We start from the raw sequence: 17,899 nt of genomic DNA on the forward strand, positions 1-17,899 counted from the left end.
CAAAACTCGAATGGAGATCCAAATGACCAAAACATAGCCTACAGCCTACTACAGTGAGATGCAGCCATGCACAACTGTCTTGCCAAATAAAAAGGCCTATAGGCCTGCTTCAAACATGGAAAATCATGGCGCTTATGAGTTCAGCAACATGTTGTGATATGGCACATATACACTTCTGTGGATCAGATTTGACCCACCTAATGAATTAAGCAATGCCAGCCTACCAAAAACACGTTTCCAATACGTGTAGTTCCATTTACAAACACGAAAACCAATAGGCTACCAAGAAATCCATAATAGAATATATCTATTTCTATGATGAAACATACCGATATGTAGCCATATTCAGGGGCGTCATTTCGGTTCTTGCTTTGGAAATATATTGAATTCTGCGTATATCACGCTATACCACAATAAACATAAAAGTTAAAATGCAGAGACCATTGAGTGCTTTTGAACAAGAAGTGACAGGTTGGCGTGAAATCTCTGCTGCGCCCTATCAGCACCATGGACAGCGATTTTGGCCTCAAATACCAGTTAGATTAGTTGAGCTTTCCTCGGGTGTAACATGCTTCTTCTGTGCTGACTGAACACATTGTCAAAGTGGAAAATTAGTTCTCCCATGTACAGTTGAAGTCGAAAGTTTACATACACCTTAGCCAAAAACATTTAAACTCAGTTTTTCACAAATCCTGACATTTAATCCTAGTAAAAATTCCCTGTCTTAGGTCAGTTGGGATCACCACTTTATTTTAAGAATGTGAAATGTCAGAATAATAGTAGAGAAAATGATTTATTTCAGCTTTTATTTATTTCATCACATTCCCAGTGGGTCAGAAGTTTACATACACTCAATTAGTATTTGGTAGCATTGCCTTTAAATTGTTTAACTTCGGTCAAACGTTTCGGGTAGCCTTCCACAAGCTTCCCACAGTAAGTTGGGTGAATTTTGGCACATTCCTCCTGACAGAGCTGGTGTAACTGAGTCAGGTTTGTAGGCCTCCTTGCTCGCACACGCTTTTTCAGTTCTGCCCACACATTTTCTATAGGATTGAGGTCAGGGCTTTGTGATGGCCACTCCAATACCTTGTCTTTGTTGTCCTTAAGCCCTTTTGCCACAACTTTGGAAGTATGCTTGTGGTCATTGTCCATTTGGAAGACCCATTTGCGACCAAGCTTTAACTTCCTGACTGATGTCTTGAGATGTTGCTTCAATATATCCACATAATTTTCCTTCCTCATGATGCCATCTATTTTGTGAAGTGCACCAGTCCCTCCTGCAGCAAAGCACCCCCACAGCATGATGCTGCCACCCCCATGCTTCACGGTTGGGATGGTGTCCTTTGGCTTGCAAGCATCCCCCTTTTTGCTCCAAACATAACAATGGTCATTATGGCCAAACAGTTATATTTTTGTTTCATCAGACCAGAGGACATTTCTCCAAAAAGTACGATCTTTATCCCCATGTGCAGTTGCAAACCGTAGTCTGGCTTTTTTATGGCGGTTTTGGAGCAGTGGCTTCTTCCTTGCTGAGCGGCCTTTCAGGTTATGTCAATATAGGACTCGTTTTACTGTGGATATAGATACTTTTGTACCTGTTTCCTCCAGCATCTTCACAAGATCCTTTGCTGTTGTTCTGGGATTGATTTGCACTTTTCGCACCAAAGTACGTTCATCTCTAGGAGAAAGAACGCGTCTCCTTCCTGAGTGGTATGACGGCTGTGTGGTCCCATGGTGTTTATACTTGCGTACTATTGTTTGTACAGATGAACGTGATACCTTCAGGCGTTTGGAAATTACTCCCAAGGATGAACCAGACTTGTGGAGGTCTACCATTTTTTTTTCTGAGGTCTTGGCTGATTTCTTTTGATTTTCCCATGATGTCAAGCAAAGAGGCACTGAGTTTGAAGGTAGGCCTTGAAATACATCCACAGGTACACCTCCAATTGACTCAAATGATGTCAATTAGCCTATCAATGATGTCAAGCTTCTAAAGCCATGACATCATTTTCTGAAAATTTCCAAGCTGTTTAAAAGGCACAGTCAACTTTGTGTATGTAAACTTCTGACCCAATGGAATTGTGATACAGTGAATTATAAGTGAAATAATCTGTCTGTAAACAATTGTTGGAAAAATTACTTGTGTCATGCACAAAGTAGATGTCCTAACCGACTTGCCAAAACTATAGTTTGTTAACAAGAAATGTGTGGAGTGGTTGAAAAACAAGTTTTAATGACTCCAACCTAAGTGTATGTAAACTTCCGACTTCAACCGTAGGTGTGGACGCCACAAAAGTCAATCCATGTGTCAGTGTAGTAAGCACGGTCGGCATAGCGGAGTGAGGCCCAGATAATCGTTGCAGGACATCAAGTGGGGTCCATTTGTCCTCATTGGAGCCGGAGCCGGCGATTTCAGTCTGCAAAAACTGGAGAGCGACACTAAACTCAGTTTCCACCAAATTTGTTTTGCTTAGATCGAGCAGTGGTTTCACCTTTTTCACATCTAGAAAGTAATGTCTCTCTGGGTCAAGGGCACACAGGGCCTCCACCAGTTGGCTGTTGCGTTCGCTTCATCGTTCTGACATTTCACCAATGACAGCATCCAAGAACAGTATTTTACACTCAGTCTCTTTTCCTCTGTCCTGCTGGCCTACTGTACTATCCACCACGTATTGCTGGAGGTTTGTACTTGCATAACGTGGCACTGAACTGTGATCAAATGGCTTCGAACTCGCTGTCACACCTCAGCTTCTCGACGCACTCCAATGTAATGTGGACCACTTTGACTCCAGTGTAAAGATCCGTTGCTTTTTCATGGTGTAATTTGTTTGGAGGATTGAGAAAACTGAGGACTCACCATGGTGGCTATAACTTAAAGCCGGGGTCCGTCACCGCCTTCAGCAGTCCTGTAGCCTCGAGTCTTACTACTGTGTTGTACGAATGTGTGCATTTGATGTCAGAGAGGAACTTCATAATGATGTCACAAATTTTAACAACCCTTGACACAGTAGCCAGGTGTCCCCTTCGCCTTTGGCTTTGCTTGGGTACTTTGGCAAAACCAAAGTAAAATGTCTGATATCCATCGTGGCAGTGGCTGGTTTGAGTTAGCTAAATAGGCTAAGGCTAATTACACTAACACTTTTTACAGCTAGCTAAGAAGCAAACTAAACTGTAGTGGTGGGGCATGAGGCAGAGTTGAGTGAAGCAGCTTCAAAGGTAAACTTGACCCTGCCCTTATAAATCAAAATCAAATATTACAGGCAGAGGCGTATCATGTTATTCACTTAGCCTACCACAGAAACCCAAAGGAGTCATTCCTAATCGCCCCAGTTGCATTCCATAGCCCCCCTACACACATCGCGGCGCGCTATGTCCATTGTGCTGACACGGCGCAGCAGAGATACAGATTTTGCACCAACCTGTCACTCAATCATTTGAACTTTTTTGCTAGTTTTATATAGGGACATAAAACTAAAACTGAGGAGGCTCACGTTTCAGCTGAGGGGGCTAAGCCCCATTTTTCCCCCTCGTGGAGCTGGGCCCAGACAGGCTACAAAAGTGTTAACAATAACAAAATACAGTATATATATTGTGAAGCTTGCATTCAATTGTCACTCCCTGTTGCACACAACAAGCTTCCATTCCCCCTGTCACAATGGGATTTATGGCTGATTTAAGAAATTGCCAAACCTGTTACCTTATTTGACACGTAATAGGCAGTTACTATAGTATATTTTTTTAAATTTAACCTCTTGAGATGGGAAAACATGTTTTTTATGACATTTTAACTTGTGCTCTTTATGACAGAATGTTAAAATTAGGTGAAATGCAAAGTTTTTTTGACTAAGTTACACTTTGACAAAGTTACACAGCACCCATATTTACCTTGCTACCATAGCCAGCAAAGGCTATTGTAATGCAGTGCTCATCTTTTGTTTCATGGATGTAGATCTGTATTGCGTCCCATTAGGATTCAGCAGTACTACTATTATGCACATTGTAATACTCTGTTCCAACAAAAGCCTTTGTCAAGATCTCTATTGAGTAGTACCATGTTCTACTGGGAGGGGGAAGTTAATTATTGATGAGAACGGGATACGGTATAAGTGGGGCCCCAATTTAATGGTTATATGAATAGTGCAGTGGAGCCACCGATCTGCTATGGTATAGTTATTCCACATCAGTAGAAAAGAGACACAGTCATTCTGCATACAGGTAAAGTAATGTACAATGCTTTAAATGTGTTGTCACTTGATTAGGTACCGAAGGACGTGGCTCGGGGTTCATGTAATTGTAGGTTGAGACATATCTGCTAACATTGTAGCCTCAGTAATGGGCCAGATCGTTGACTGCTTGATTTGACACCTGAGAGCATACAGTACTTTCTATTCATCTTATTCATCAACGTCTCCAACCTAGAGAAACCCAAGCCTATAGTTCTAATTCACCCGGGTGCTTTGAATCTCCATCCTAAGCCTTTTTGCTCCTATTCACCCTTGATTTATGTGGTTGTTTTATAATATACAGTGAGGGGAAAAAAGTATTTGATCCCCTGCCGATTTTGTACGTTTGCCCACTGACAAAGACATGATCAGTCTATAATGTAATGGTAGGTTTATTTGAACAGTGAGAGACAGAATAACAACAAAATAATCCAGAAAAACGCATGTCAAAAATGTTATAAATTGATTGCATTTTAATGAGGGAAATAAGTATTTGACCCCTCTACAAAACATGACTTAGTACTTGGTGGCAAAACCCTTGTTGGCAATCACAGAGATCAGATGTTTCTTGTAGTTGGCCACCAGGTTTGCACACATCTCAGGAGGGATTTTGTTCCACTCCTCTTTGCAGATCTTCTCCAAGTCATTAAGGTTTCAAGGCTGACATTTGGCAACTCGAACCTTCAGCTCCCTCCACAGATTTTCTATGGGATTAAGGTCTGGAGACTGGCTAGGCCACTCCAGGACCTTAATGTGCTTCTTCTTGAGCCACTCCTTTGTTGCCTTGGCCGTGTGTTTTGGGTCATTGTCATGCTGGAATACCCATCCACGGCCCATCTTCAATGCCCTGGCTGAGGGAAGGAGGTTCTCACCCAAGATTTGACAGTACATGGCCCCGTCCATTGTCCCTTTGATGCGGTGAAGTTGTCCTGTCCCCTTAGCAGAAAAACACCCCCAAAGCATAATGTTTCCACCTCCATGTTTGACGGTGGGGATGGTGTTCTTGGGGTCATACGCAGCATTCCTCCTCCTCCAAACACGGCGTGTTGAGTTGATGCCAAAGAGCTCGATTTTGGTCTCATCTGACCACAACACTTTCACCCAGTTCTCCTCTGAATCATTCAGATGTTCATTGGCAAACTTCAGACGACCCTGTATATATGCTTTCTTGAGCAGGGAGACCTTGCGGGCGCTGCAGGATTTCAGCCCTTCACGGCGTAGTGTGTTACCAATTGTTATCTTGGTGACTATGGTCCCAGGTGCCTTAAGATCATTGACAAGATCCTCCCGTGTAGTTCTGGGCTGATTCCTCACCGTTATCATGATAATTGCAACTCCATGAGGTGAGATCTTGCATGGAGCCCAAGGCAGAGGGAGATTGACAGTTCTTTTGTGTTTCTTCCATTTGCGAACAATCACACCAACTGTTGTCACCTTCTCACCAAGCTGCTTGGCGATGGTCTTGTAGCCCATTCCAGCCTTGTGTAGGTCTACAATCTTGACCCTGACATCCTTGGAGAGCTCTTTGGTCTTGGCCATGGTGGAGAGTTTGGAATCTGATTGATTGATTGCTTCTGTGGACAGGTGTCTTTTATACAGGTAACAAGCTGAGATTAGGAGCACTCCCTTTAAGAGTGTGCTCCTAATCTCAGCTCGTTACCTGTATAAAAGACACCTGGGAGCCAGACATTTTTCTGATTGAGAGGGGGTCAAATACTTATTTCCCTCATTAAAATGCAAATCAATTTACAACATTTTTGACATGCGTTTTTCAGATTTGTGTTGTTGTTATTCTGTCTCTCACTGTTTAAATAAACCTACCATTAAAATTATAGACTGATCATTTCTTTGTCAGTGGGAAAACGTACAAAATCAGCAGGGGATCAAATACTTTTTTCCCTCACTGTATAGCATCTATTAGATGGCCCAAGCAGATTATCGCACCAAAATCCAACACAAATAAATGTAAAAAATGTAAGGCCATTTAGAAGGGTGACACTGTAGCCCGCAATTCTGCAGGAACCCCCCTTTATACTTCTATTGGTCTTTTTTTTTTTACTATGACTCCGGTACATAGGCGGGAGGCTGGGGCACTCCAGTACAGTAGGTGGCAGTAATGCACCATAACGCTGGCTGCCAACCGCTGATAGACCCCACAGAAGAAGAAGCGGGTCGACAACGGTAGCTAGCCATAGCTAGTACACACTGGCAGTGTTGCCAACTTAGTGACTTTGTCGCTATATTTAGCGAGTTTTCAGCCCCCTCTAGCGACACATTTTCAAAAAAGCGACTAGCAACAAATCTAGCGACTTTTTCTGGTGTTATTGGATACTTTTGGAGACTCTGACGTGAAAGCACGTATCATTCTTACTCTTCTCAACGAGCAGCAGGTGCTTTGTTACCCCCGTCCCAAAGCACTCACAGGCGGACCAGTCCTCACGCAGCAGTCCCTCCCAGCTGCAGTCTGAGCAGGAGATGTTCACCCCTCCACGTCCAGACTGCAAATGAATCGCGCATGCGGGAAGCTGCCGCTGGCTGATCCCGCCCTGGCTTACATTCAGGGCGGGATGTAAATGTAGTTTTTTTTTTACTCACTTTTTGTCTCTCCCACAATGTTATTCCTCTCTCCTACAGCGTCCATCACAATTACATGCATATGGCCAATTATGCAAATTAGGTGATGACATCATTTAGCGATTTCTAGCGACATTTAGGACAGCCAATAGCTACTTTCCTTACTGAGGAGTTGGCAACACTGCACACTGGTAGACAGTGTCCTTCGCCCCCGCCTGTCGGGCATTGTTTTCTCGCAGTTCTGTTAATGCCGGCGAGGGCAGGTGTTAGGCAGGCAGGAGCGAAGGACACTGTCTGTGTGCTAGTTTAGCTAGCTAGTTCTAAGGAAGACTCCGGTACACAGCAGGCGGGAGCGACACCGTGTGCTAGCTAGCTGGCAAAAGAGTGCACGACAGGCGGGAGCGAAGGACACTGTCTACCGGTCACCCCCGGCCACCCGCTAGCACAGCAGGCGAGAGGCTGGGGCAACACCGTGTGCTAGCAAACTACTTAGCTAGCTAGCACACGGTGTCACCCCGCCTCCTGTGTACCGGAGAAAACCATACCCGACAGGCGGGGGCGAGGACACTGTCTACCGCTAGCTACTCCGGTACACAGCAGGCGGGGGTGACACCGTGTGCTAGCTAGCTAAGTAGTTTGCTAGCACACGGTGTTGCCCCAGCCTCTCGCCTGCTGTGCTAGCGGGTGGCCGGGGGTGACCGGTAGACAGTGTCCTTCGCTCCCGCCTGTCGTGCACTCTTTTCCCGCAGTTCTGTAGTTCTGTTAACGACTGTCTAATGGTGTTGCCCCGCCTCCTGATAGCTAGCAAGGAGGACTCCGGTACACAGCAGGCGGGAGGTGGGGCGAAAAACTCACATAATACTTTCCCAACATTCAAAAGTGTCACACAAGCATGATCGGCTTCTCAATTCCTTCTACAATTCCATAACCCTCTCTTCCCAGTACAGTCCCATGTTCCCCACCCTCTCATTTCCCACTCTCCTCCTGGAGGCTGCTGGCAAATCCCTATGTAGTTTCCCAGTGAAAGACAACTGACACTGAAATGTAGATGTGAAAAAATTATTTTATATGCACTACAACGGTGCTCAGGATGAATAAGAATGCAATGAAATCGCTGGTATTAAATATGCCGTTTTTCTCCCTGCAGGTCCCCAGAGTGGTGCCCCCTGGCATATTAATCTCTCTCTGTGTACAAGATCGCCCAACTCCTCTTCTGGTAGGCTTATAAATCTTCTCACTTTACTATTTCCTGAATGGTGTTTGTATATGCTATCCATGTAATGCACTGGAATTTATTATGAGAGTGTGTTGCAAGTTTCTTGACACTGTTTTCCCATTTGTGTGGATATATGCTAATTATTCTGTGGTGGAATATATCTGCTTTTTTTATGCCCATACTCGTAAATTAGTAGGGAGAGTGGAGTTCTACTACTTTTCCTTCTTTGCTTCAGACACATAAGATAATACATCAGTATCGGACTGTCTCATCGCAGATGGGGACAAGTTGAGGTATGCAATGCAAACTGGTGGAAGACGACTTGACATATCCATGAGGGACTGGGTGGTGTAGGCTAGTTTCCTGCCTGCCTGCCTCCTCGTATTCCCCTCCTCATACAGTATATGGGCGAGTGGTGGGGCTCAAGCCAGTGGAGGTAGAAATGAATTGAATGGATCACTGAGCCAAGAGGGCGACTCTTGGGGCACGCTGCAGCCTCATTCTGCTACCGTCCTAGTTAACCTCCAAATCTGACTCTCACATTCCACCTGCAGTAGTAGAGATTGGAGCTCTCTTCTTAGCTCCTTTACTCTGAGTCCGTCTATTTCTTTTACATGGCACAGGGCCTTCTCTGTTCTATCTCGGCTGCCCTAGACGTTCCTGCCTGTTACCAAGCCCTTCAGGCAGGCAGAGTATTTGTATCGGTAAATGTCAACGAATATAATAATAATCTAAATTGATATGGCTTGCCTTGACGTGTGGCGCTAAGCAGGATTGTCAAATAATACATTTTGGCCACATGCCTCATTTTCCGCCGCAGCAGCCCTACCATGACTATTGGGATTTGGCTTCAGATTTTGACAATTGATCTTTGGGATTTCATTGACAATTGGACTTGACTGCAGTTGCACTTCGCTGAACCTGACTGGAGTCGCACTTGGCAGAGCTGGTTAATTATTTTTCCCATTGGCATTAAAAACACATTTACTTCTGCGGCTCCCCTTTTGTTGAGGCGTAGATGAACAGGCAAGAAAATAAAATGTATACAAGCAATGTCTGACAGACATTTCTGTTTTCTTTGCCAGCCCAAAAAGTACATTTTCCCTTTGGGTCCTGTATCCTGCTCTTAGTCCCTCAGGGCAGCCTGGCCTCAGAGCCAATACGAAACATACTTTACATATTTCAGAGCACTTCCATGAAGTATGATACCTACTAATGGTCTAGTTACTTTAGACAGAAACAAATGTAGGGAAGTTGGTCGGGGAGGATGGGTGGGCTTAATCCGTGACGGTCTAGCACTCCAAAGGTTGCGTGTTCGAGTTGTGTTGGGGACAACTGTAGCATTTTAGCTAACCCTTCCCGAACCCTTATTCTAAACTTAACCCAATTTACTTAACCTGCTACGTAAATTCAACTTTTAAATTTTAGTTCCCCTAACCTTTCACGTAAATTATCCTAACCTTTGTCGTTAGTTCTCTACCCTCCCCGTAATTCTCCTTTGTTGTTACCACACAACAAGCAACCTGATCTCAGAAAAATATGTATAATACTATACGTCCTCCAAGATGTTTGATAACTTACATCATCCAATTCATATGATATTTTACAACCACTATTCCAATCATAATGTAACTTAACATAATGTAACATATCATACTAAATAGTGTGTCACAGTTTTACGTACAGAATAATACAAATTGCCCTGAGACCACCTTGCTCAGGGACATCCCATGTAATGCTGGCTCCTCTGCTTTTTCTATTCCCAGAAAATTGCCCCGCAAACGATAGTGAAAAAAATTATAATCAAAGTGAATATATTGGACAGTAACCATAGTGTAGTGAAATGGCACAGTTTTTCAAAGCTAAATATAATTAGAGTGCATTAGCAATGCAGTTGATGGCCTCTTGAGTGAACTGTTTGGTCGTCAGAGTGGGCGAAACGGATTGGCAGGTTGTGAACATGGAATTATTTTCACGGTATTTCACAGCAAATGGGCTCATTTAGGACAATTCTGTGTTCTGAGTCGGATCTGCTGAGTAGTGCTGATTTAATGTGTTACGTAATGTTGTGTTATGTTGGTCTGACACACATTCCACACACAAGGGTGTTGATAGGATTGCACAATGTCTTGATTGGGCAAATGTTTGATCCATGGCAAAGGAACTCCACAGTTACAATTCCACAGTAACAGAATGATGCTAAGACTCAGAAATGTATGTCAAACAAAAACCAATGATTGAAAAGTTAAACAAACCCAGTAGTCCCCAGACTTGGTGCACTATAGAAACGTGTACAATAAGCATGGGTATGTTGACACTATCAACCTACTTGACGAAATCAATGCAGTAGCACTTTATTTTGCAATACTCTTCCCACTGGTATTACCTGTCTTTGATAGCAAATTATATCAATGGGTAGCAGAATACATAGAATTGTATCGAACACGTGGTTTCCATGTGTTTGATAACAATCCATTAACTCCATTCCAGACATTATTATGAGCTGTCTTCCCCTCAGCAGCCTCCACCTATGGGTAGTAGCTTACATTTGTTGTTACTAATTCAACTCAATTGGACACTACCAAATGGTGCCTACTGGTGCTTGTTCCAAAGAAACAAAATCATTAATGTGCAATTGTGTAACTGTCATACCTTGTCATTGCTGCACTGTAAAGTGCTATTATAAAATCAGTAGTTCATTAGTGCAGGCCTATGATTTTTCATTGGTCACTGTGGATGTCTGTTTATGATTGCGAATAGAATAGATTGCAACATCACTCATCCATTTACATCTTGTTCTCCACTAACACAAGTAAACTCAGGAAAAACTGTAGGGTTATAAGTAGGTCCATAATGCTGTCTATATATAATGCATGTGTCAAACGTCTCCTCTCATGCAATTCATTTACCCATAGAGCAGTAGAATGCAGCGTAAAGGAAACCATGGGAGCTGTCCAGCTGCTGAACTGAGGGCAGTTACACCAATGTATTTCGTCTTGTTCTGCATTCTGCCATCGCAGACTGCTAAAGTGATACGGCCCTTCAACATTGATTAATAGCCTACGCTTGGTGACTTATGTGACCAGTGTTTTTGTGGAAGATGTGATGGTTGTTTATAACCGGAATTAGACTACGTGGGCTGCAGTAAAAATATGCTATATACTAATAGAATGTAGCCTACTTTAGCCTCGTTTAGAAAGAGATAATACTGTATTTCTTTCTAAACGAGGCTAAAGTAGGCTACATTCTAAAAGTAGGCTATATAGCTACTTTTACTGCATTATGTCCCCCTTTACGGCCATTAAACTAGCAAAATTACAACTAAAATGTTGCATTAGTCGTCTAAATAAGGCTACTTTAAATGGCTTTCTAATCTATATTTTTTAAGAACGAATACTAGCTAGGCTATCATATGCTTAACACGTTTTGAATAAAATACAAATCCACCAGTCTAAACATCAGATAGGCCTACATTTCAAATGGATTGTTTGCTTTTGGAATAGGATAAAGTTTTGAACACGGACGATATCGACCTACGCACGCACGCATAAATCAAGACAACGAAGAAAGGCGCGTTAATACACACTTGGTTAGTGGGAATCACAGCGGGTTCCTGGACAGCAGTGTCTTTGTAAGCCACTGGAAGCCTATCCAAGCAGCCTCTTACAAATCACGACCAATACCTTGGTGAAGGAGGGACTTGGTGCTGCTTACGTTGGTGGCTGCTTTACAGTCAGATAGAGGGACCCGGGACTTAGCGGGAACTGCAGTCTGCTTGCTACACTTTTCCGAGGATTTGTTTTTGTAGTAGGCTATATCTGTGCGGCAACACACTCTTCTACTACTACACAGAAAAGCGACCGACCAGTCAAACCACCATGAAGAATCCTATGTTCTGGGTTTTGCTGACCGGGATGGCCATTCTTCTGATTCAACAAGGTGGGCAATTTTTATTTTGCGGGGAGAAATGGCAGGTGACATACGTGTCATAGCTATTGCATTATCATGTACACTTTATTCTACAGATGCGCGCGCTTTCTATATAGGTACTGTAGACTCCCAATTGCGTGGCTACGAGATTTTACATCACATGCCAACAAAGTCGCAGTTTAAACCAAGCGATTACTGTGAGACTCGACTGTCATGATGGTGGTGGTTGTCAAGGGATTTCGAGGTTTGCCTCACAAGTAGGCTACTTGTTCCAAGTGATTGTAAACCAAAACTTAAGGCTAGGCTTCATTATGAACACGTTCCCCTCTCAACTTTTGCCTTTATTTATATCCCAGTAATTCCTAGTTTAAAATGTGTATGTTAAAAAAATATATTTTACCTTTATGGTAGATTATCATGTAGGCTAGCATTGCTTCTTTGATGGAACAATTCGTGTGTGTCTCTCTGGCTCTTGATGCATGGTGTATCTTTTCCCCGCGGAGCTTTTTGACGCATTGTAAATGTCACTCCGGACAGGAGGTCTTTGGATAAAATCGATTAAGAATTACTGGTTAATCCGCATCGACAACGTGTTCAGGTCATCGAAGTTAAGCCGTGTTAACCCTCACAGGCAAACTAAATTGATTGGAAATGCAACATTTGCTTTTGAGGGAGTATCCTAGCCTACTTGATTAGTGACATGTGGAATGTTTCTAATGTTTCCTCTGTAGGCTTAAGTGTTGTGGGCAGCTTCACTGAACGTTTTTCTATTAGCCAACAAGTTGCTTCGTCACATATTTCATAGCTTTTTTTATGTTGAAATATTTGAGTAAATACTGTATATGTTCATATAGAATCCATCAATCTAATTAAATATCCTGTCTTCTTATGTATTATGGAATGTCACTGTGATTTGCAGAAAAATCTGATTACCACACTGCTCATCAACTAGCCTGCATTACATTGCATATTGTATCCCATTCTCACTTGCCTTGGCATTCTCACTATGGCGCATAAGGGGGAGCCACGTAAAATGTGTAGAGGACAGGGCCATGTCCTTTATGGAAAACAGCCCAATGACAATGTCCCCCTCCAACCACTTGGCTCTGTATGTGGAGAGTTGAGTGGCAAGTGGCAATTTCCACTCCCCTCCCTCTTCGCTCCTCCTCCCCACTGAGCCTCTCTGTGTGGCTCCGAGGCAGCTCTGGCCGAGCGTTGCCAGGATGCAGCACATATTCCTGTGGCGATCTGGCCAAGACCCTCGCAGGCCCTGTCTATTGTACCCTCCAGTCCTTCCTTCTACCAGCCTGCCTCAGCCAAAGGCGAGAATTATTGGTGGTTAAATCGAAATTTGGAGCAGCAGCTGTTGTTCGACTGCCAACCGAGAGGTGAAAGCGTTGTGATGGGGGTTAGCTGTCCCTGTGAAAAGACATGAAGATCATTGCTGATGGGTTGAGTGTCCTTTCCTTAGGACAGCAAGGCTACAGCTACTCAATAAGGATCCCCAGGCGAAATATGCTATTTTTGAGAGCCGTCCTTGTGAAAGTGACACACTGTGCTCATCTCTTTGTACACAATGCACATAATACCTTATAGTGCTTTTGAAAAATGAATCAATAAGCATAACACACAACTAGAACAATATGATTGGCTAAATATGACTAATCTGCATTGAAAAGTGATGTGTAAATATGCTGAGGAAGAGGAACATGACCAATTTACATTAAAAAGTGAGGGCGTGATACTGGCCGTGTCCGAATACCCATAGCCTGCTTGCGTCCTAAATAGTAGCCCAGTTGAGTATGCGAAACAATGTAGTTTAATAGTATGCGACATTTCAAAATGTAGCGTACTATTAAACTTAATTTTTAATGACCGGATGTCATACTCATTTAGGCTTTGACAACAGCTGATCAATTAGACATGGGGATGCATTACCGAAATCAACGAATAGCGGGAAACAACGTAATCGAGCATGATGCATTCTCAGTATGCGAAAATATAATGTCCTTTTTAAATAGGATAGATATATGGTCTAGTACGATATAGGTCTAATGTGATAGTGTGTCTATAACCAGCCTGAGTAGGCCTATAACTCCATTCCTATTCTATTCTGAGTTTAGAGAAATTAATCTAATTGGAAATTAGCTATTATCAGGCTGGTTAATGCGATGCATGTCTGTTGAATTTGGAAAAATCCACCCACACTCGGCCCCGCCCCACCTACTCATAGGCCTTCTTTTTACTAAACGGTATCTGCTAAATATACTGAATAAAAATATAAACGCAACATGTAAAGTGTTTGTCCCATGTTTCATGGCTGAAATATAAGATCCCAGAAATGTTCCATAGGCACAAAAAGCTTATTTCTCTCAAATTTTGCCACAAATTTGTTTACATCCCTGTTAGTGATCATTTCTCCTTTGCCAAGATAATCCATCCACCTGACAGGTGTGGCATATCAAGAAGCTGATTAAACAGCATGATCATTACACAGGTGCAACTTGTGCTGGGGACAATAAAAGGCCACTCTAAATTGTGCAGTTTTGTCACACAACACAATATCACAGATGTCTCAAGTTTTGAGGGAGTGTGCAATTGGCATGCTGACTGCAGGAATGTCCACCAGAGCTGTAGTGAGATAATTTAATGTTCATTTCTCTAACATAAGCCGCCTCCAACATCATTTTAGAGAATTTGGCAGTATGTCCAACCGGCCTCACAACCATAGACCACGTGTAACCACGCCAGCACAGGACCTCCACATCCGGCCTCTTCACCTGCGGGATCGTCTGAGACCAGCTACCCGGACAGCTGATGAAACTGAGGAGTTTGTAATAGAGCTCTTTTGTGGGGAAAAACGAATTATTTTTGGCTGGGCCTTGCTCCACAGTGGGTGGACCAGTCTTCCAAGTGGGTGGGACTATGCCTTACCAGGCCCACCCATGGCTCCGCCCCTTCCCAGTCATGTGAAATCCATAGATTAGGGCCTAATGAATTTATTTTAATTGACTGATTTCCTTATATGAACTGTAACCCAGTAAATTCGTTGAAATTGTTGCATGTTGCGTTTATATTTTTGTTCAGTATAGTATACAACAATGAGTACATAGTATCACAGATTATCCATTATATTGACCAGATATTCTAGTGGCCGCTTTAACAATGAAAATACATTTCTTCAAAAATGGAAGGCAGTCAGGAGGAGGCAAGATCAGATGGGACCATTGTAGCCAATAAGAGGGCTACTCCGATATAAAGTGTTTTTTCTCAAAGTTGCCGGGATGTCACTTGTCCTACTTATATCAGTACACTCGTGACAACCTAATCATTACGAAACCTGCCACCTGATGGAGAAGACAGATTTTGGGCTCAGCTACCCCTCTCGCGTCACCTCTTCCAAGTTGAACTATTAGAGTTAGGTTAATTTAAGGTTAGAAAATGTTTGAACCAAAAAGCAACAAAATAAATTTGTATATATATAGTCAATTTTGAGCATGGTATCCATGGTGTCCACGAGTTCATCTGACTCTGGGGAAGTAGATAAAGGGCCTCATTGCCAAAACCCTGAAGTTTCCCTTTAAGTTGTGCGATTTTGACGCAAGAAGGTGCCCTCTCATTGGGTGCGGCCTCATTTTTCCAAAGTGACACTTCCCCTGTGCTTCCCAGCACGATATGTTATTAAGCAAATTAGGCGCATTAGGTGCAGATGACGACCGTGAATAATTGACATCGGTTACCACCCAGATGTGAAATTGCCACTTTGCCCATTTTATCAAAATAACAAGAGCGCTTGCTCATTTCCTGAAGGAGCAAATTATAAATGAGAGGTTGTTTAGAGGTCATTGTTATCATATTGGCTCATTTGTCACTGTTGTTTGGAACAATTTATTGTTGCAGCATTACAGTATTACAGCATTACAGCACAGTATTTCAACACTCATACATGTTTGTAACTTGTTGATTGGTTTGTGCTCTGTAGACACGTTATTGTGATTTAAATCCAATCATACACTGAGTGTACAAAACATTAGGAAAACTGTCCTAATATTGAGTTGCACCGCCTTTTGCCCTCAGAACAGCCTCAATTCGTCGGGCATGGACTCTACAAGGTGTTAAAGGCATTCCACAGGGATGCTGGCCCATGTTGACTCTAATGCTTCCCACAGTTGTGTCAAGTTGGCTGGATGTCCTTCGGGTGGTGGACCATTCTTGATACACATGGGAAACTGTTGAGCATGAAAAACCCAGCAGCGTTGCAGTTCTTGACACAAACCTGTGCACCTGGCACCTACTACCATACCCTGTTCAAAGGCACTTACATTTTTGGTCTTGCCCATTCACCCTCTGAATGGCACACATACACAAACCATGTCTCAATTTTCTCAAGGCTTAAAAATCCTACAATAACCTGTCTACTCCCCTTCATCTACACTGATTAAAGTGGATTTAACAACTGACATCAATAAGGGATCATAGCTTTCACCTGGATTCACCTGGTCAGTCTATGTCTAAGACTGAGTGTCTATTGAAACACCCATCAGGTATGCAACAGAGGTGCTTTGTGAACCCTGTTTGCCTAATGAGTAACCTTGTCTGAGACCTGACTTGTTTTAGCTCCCCGAGCGAATGCCTTAGCTCAGTGGACTAACACAGTCTTGTGGCACGCAGGAGACAAACCCTGATTGGTCACATATAGAATCTGATAAATATGAGGAAAACGATTCATAGTGCTTTGGTCTACTCTTTGGCATGACATTGACAATGCTATTGACTGCCACACCCAAGGGATTGAGAAGGTACTATTACGATGCTTAAAGATTCAAAATATTTGCTTCTTGCAGCTCTGCAAAACTAAAGACACTTAATTTATTAACATAAACCCTTTCGCCTCAATCCATATTCATTTACAGTGTGCACAAATTGCATTCTAAGACCTTTGAATGTGTCTTCCTGGGAATAATAACAATATCCTCGTTGCAGTTGGCTCTAACAGAAGAGGCTTTATTTTCCTCACAAACTAAGCCAAGTTCCAGTGGAGTGGTCACGTGGCATGTGGTACGGTTTAGTAAAGCAGGAAGAGTGATTAATAATCAGTGCAGAGGACGACTTCAGAGCAGGCCATTCATGGGTTGTCATGTCAAAGGAATGCTGCTGCCTTCATCGCTCGCTGCTAGCGCTCCACCATAGAATTGTCTCTATGTAAGCAGCATTGCAAACAGAGACATTGGAAATACTTCTGTATACATGTTCCTTTGGGAGAGTCTGCCAGAAGCTGTTTACAGGGTGGCGCAGAATCCTCAAAGCCCAAAAGTCGGCCACATTTCTGACTTTTGTCATAAAGACAGCATCTCTTTCAGTAAGGTTGAGGATTCAAGCTTGGAAGGAAATGTTGATAGACTTTGATTCCAAGATGTTAGTTGTGTTTTGTGTCCTCATTATTTCTTGTCATGTTTCATGAAACTGACAGTTAAAAGAATGGATTTTAGACAGTCCTCTCCAGATTTGTTTCAAATTTATTGTGCCGCCACAGTCTCATCTTCCTAGCTTGTTATCAATTCAAACTGTGAATGCTGTTGAGTCTACCATACAGGATAAATGCCAATGTTAGGTGAGGTTGCCATTTCAGAGGTGACTGCTATTCTAGAATTGGAATTCTTCCCCAAATGATCTGCAAGCCAATAGTCTGTGTTATTATACAGTACCAGTCAAAGGTTTGGACACACCTACTCATTCAAGGGTTTTCTTTATTTTTACTATTTTCTACATTGTATAATAATAGTGAAGACATCAAAACGATGAAATAACACATATGGAATCATTAGTAACCAAAAAAGTATTAAACAAATCAAAATATATTTTAGATTTTAGATTCTTCAAAGTAGCCACCCTTTGCCTCTAAATGCCCTGAATGCCTCTGCTGACCCTACAGCTATTGTATGCAGTAATCATGTGC

The sequence above is a fragment of the Coregonus clupeaformis genome, chromosome 13 (assembly GCF_020615455.1).
Source record: "Coregonus clupeaformis isolate EN_2021a chromosome 13, ASM2061545v1, whole genome shotgun sequence".
Lineage (NCBI taxonomy): Eukaryota > Metazoa > Chordata > Actinopteri > Salmoniformes > Salmonidae > Coregonus > Coregonus clupeaformis.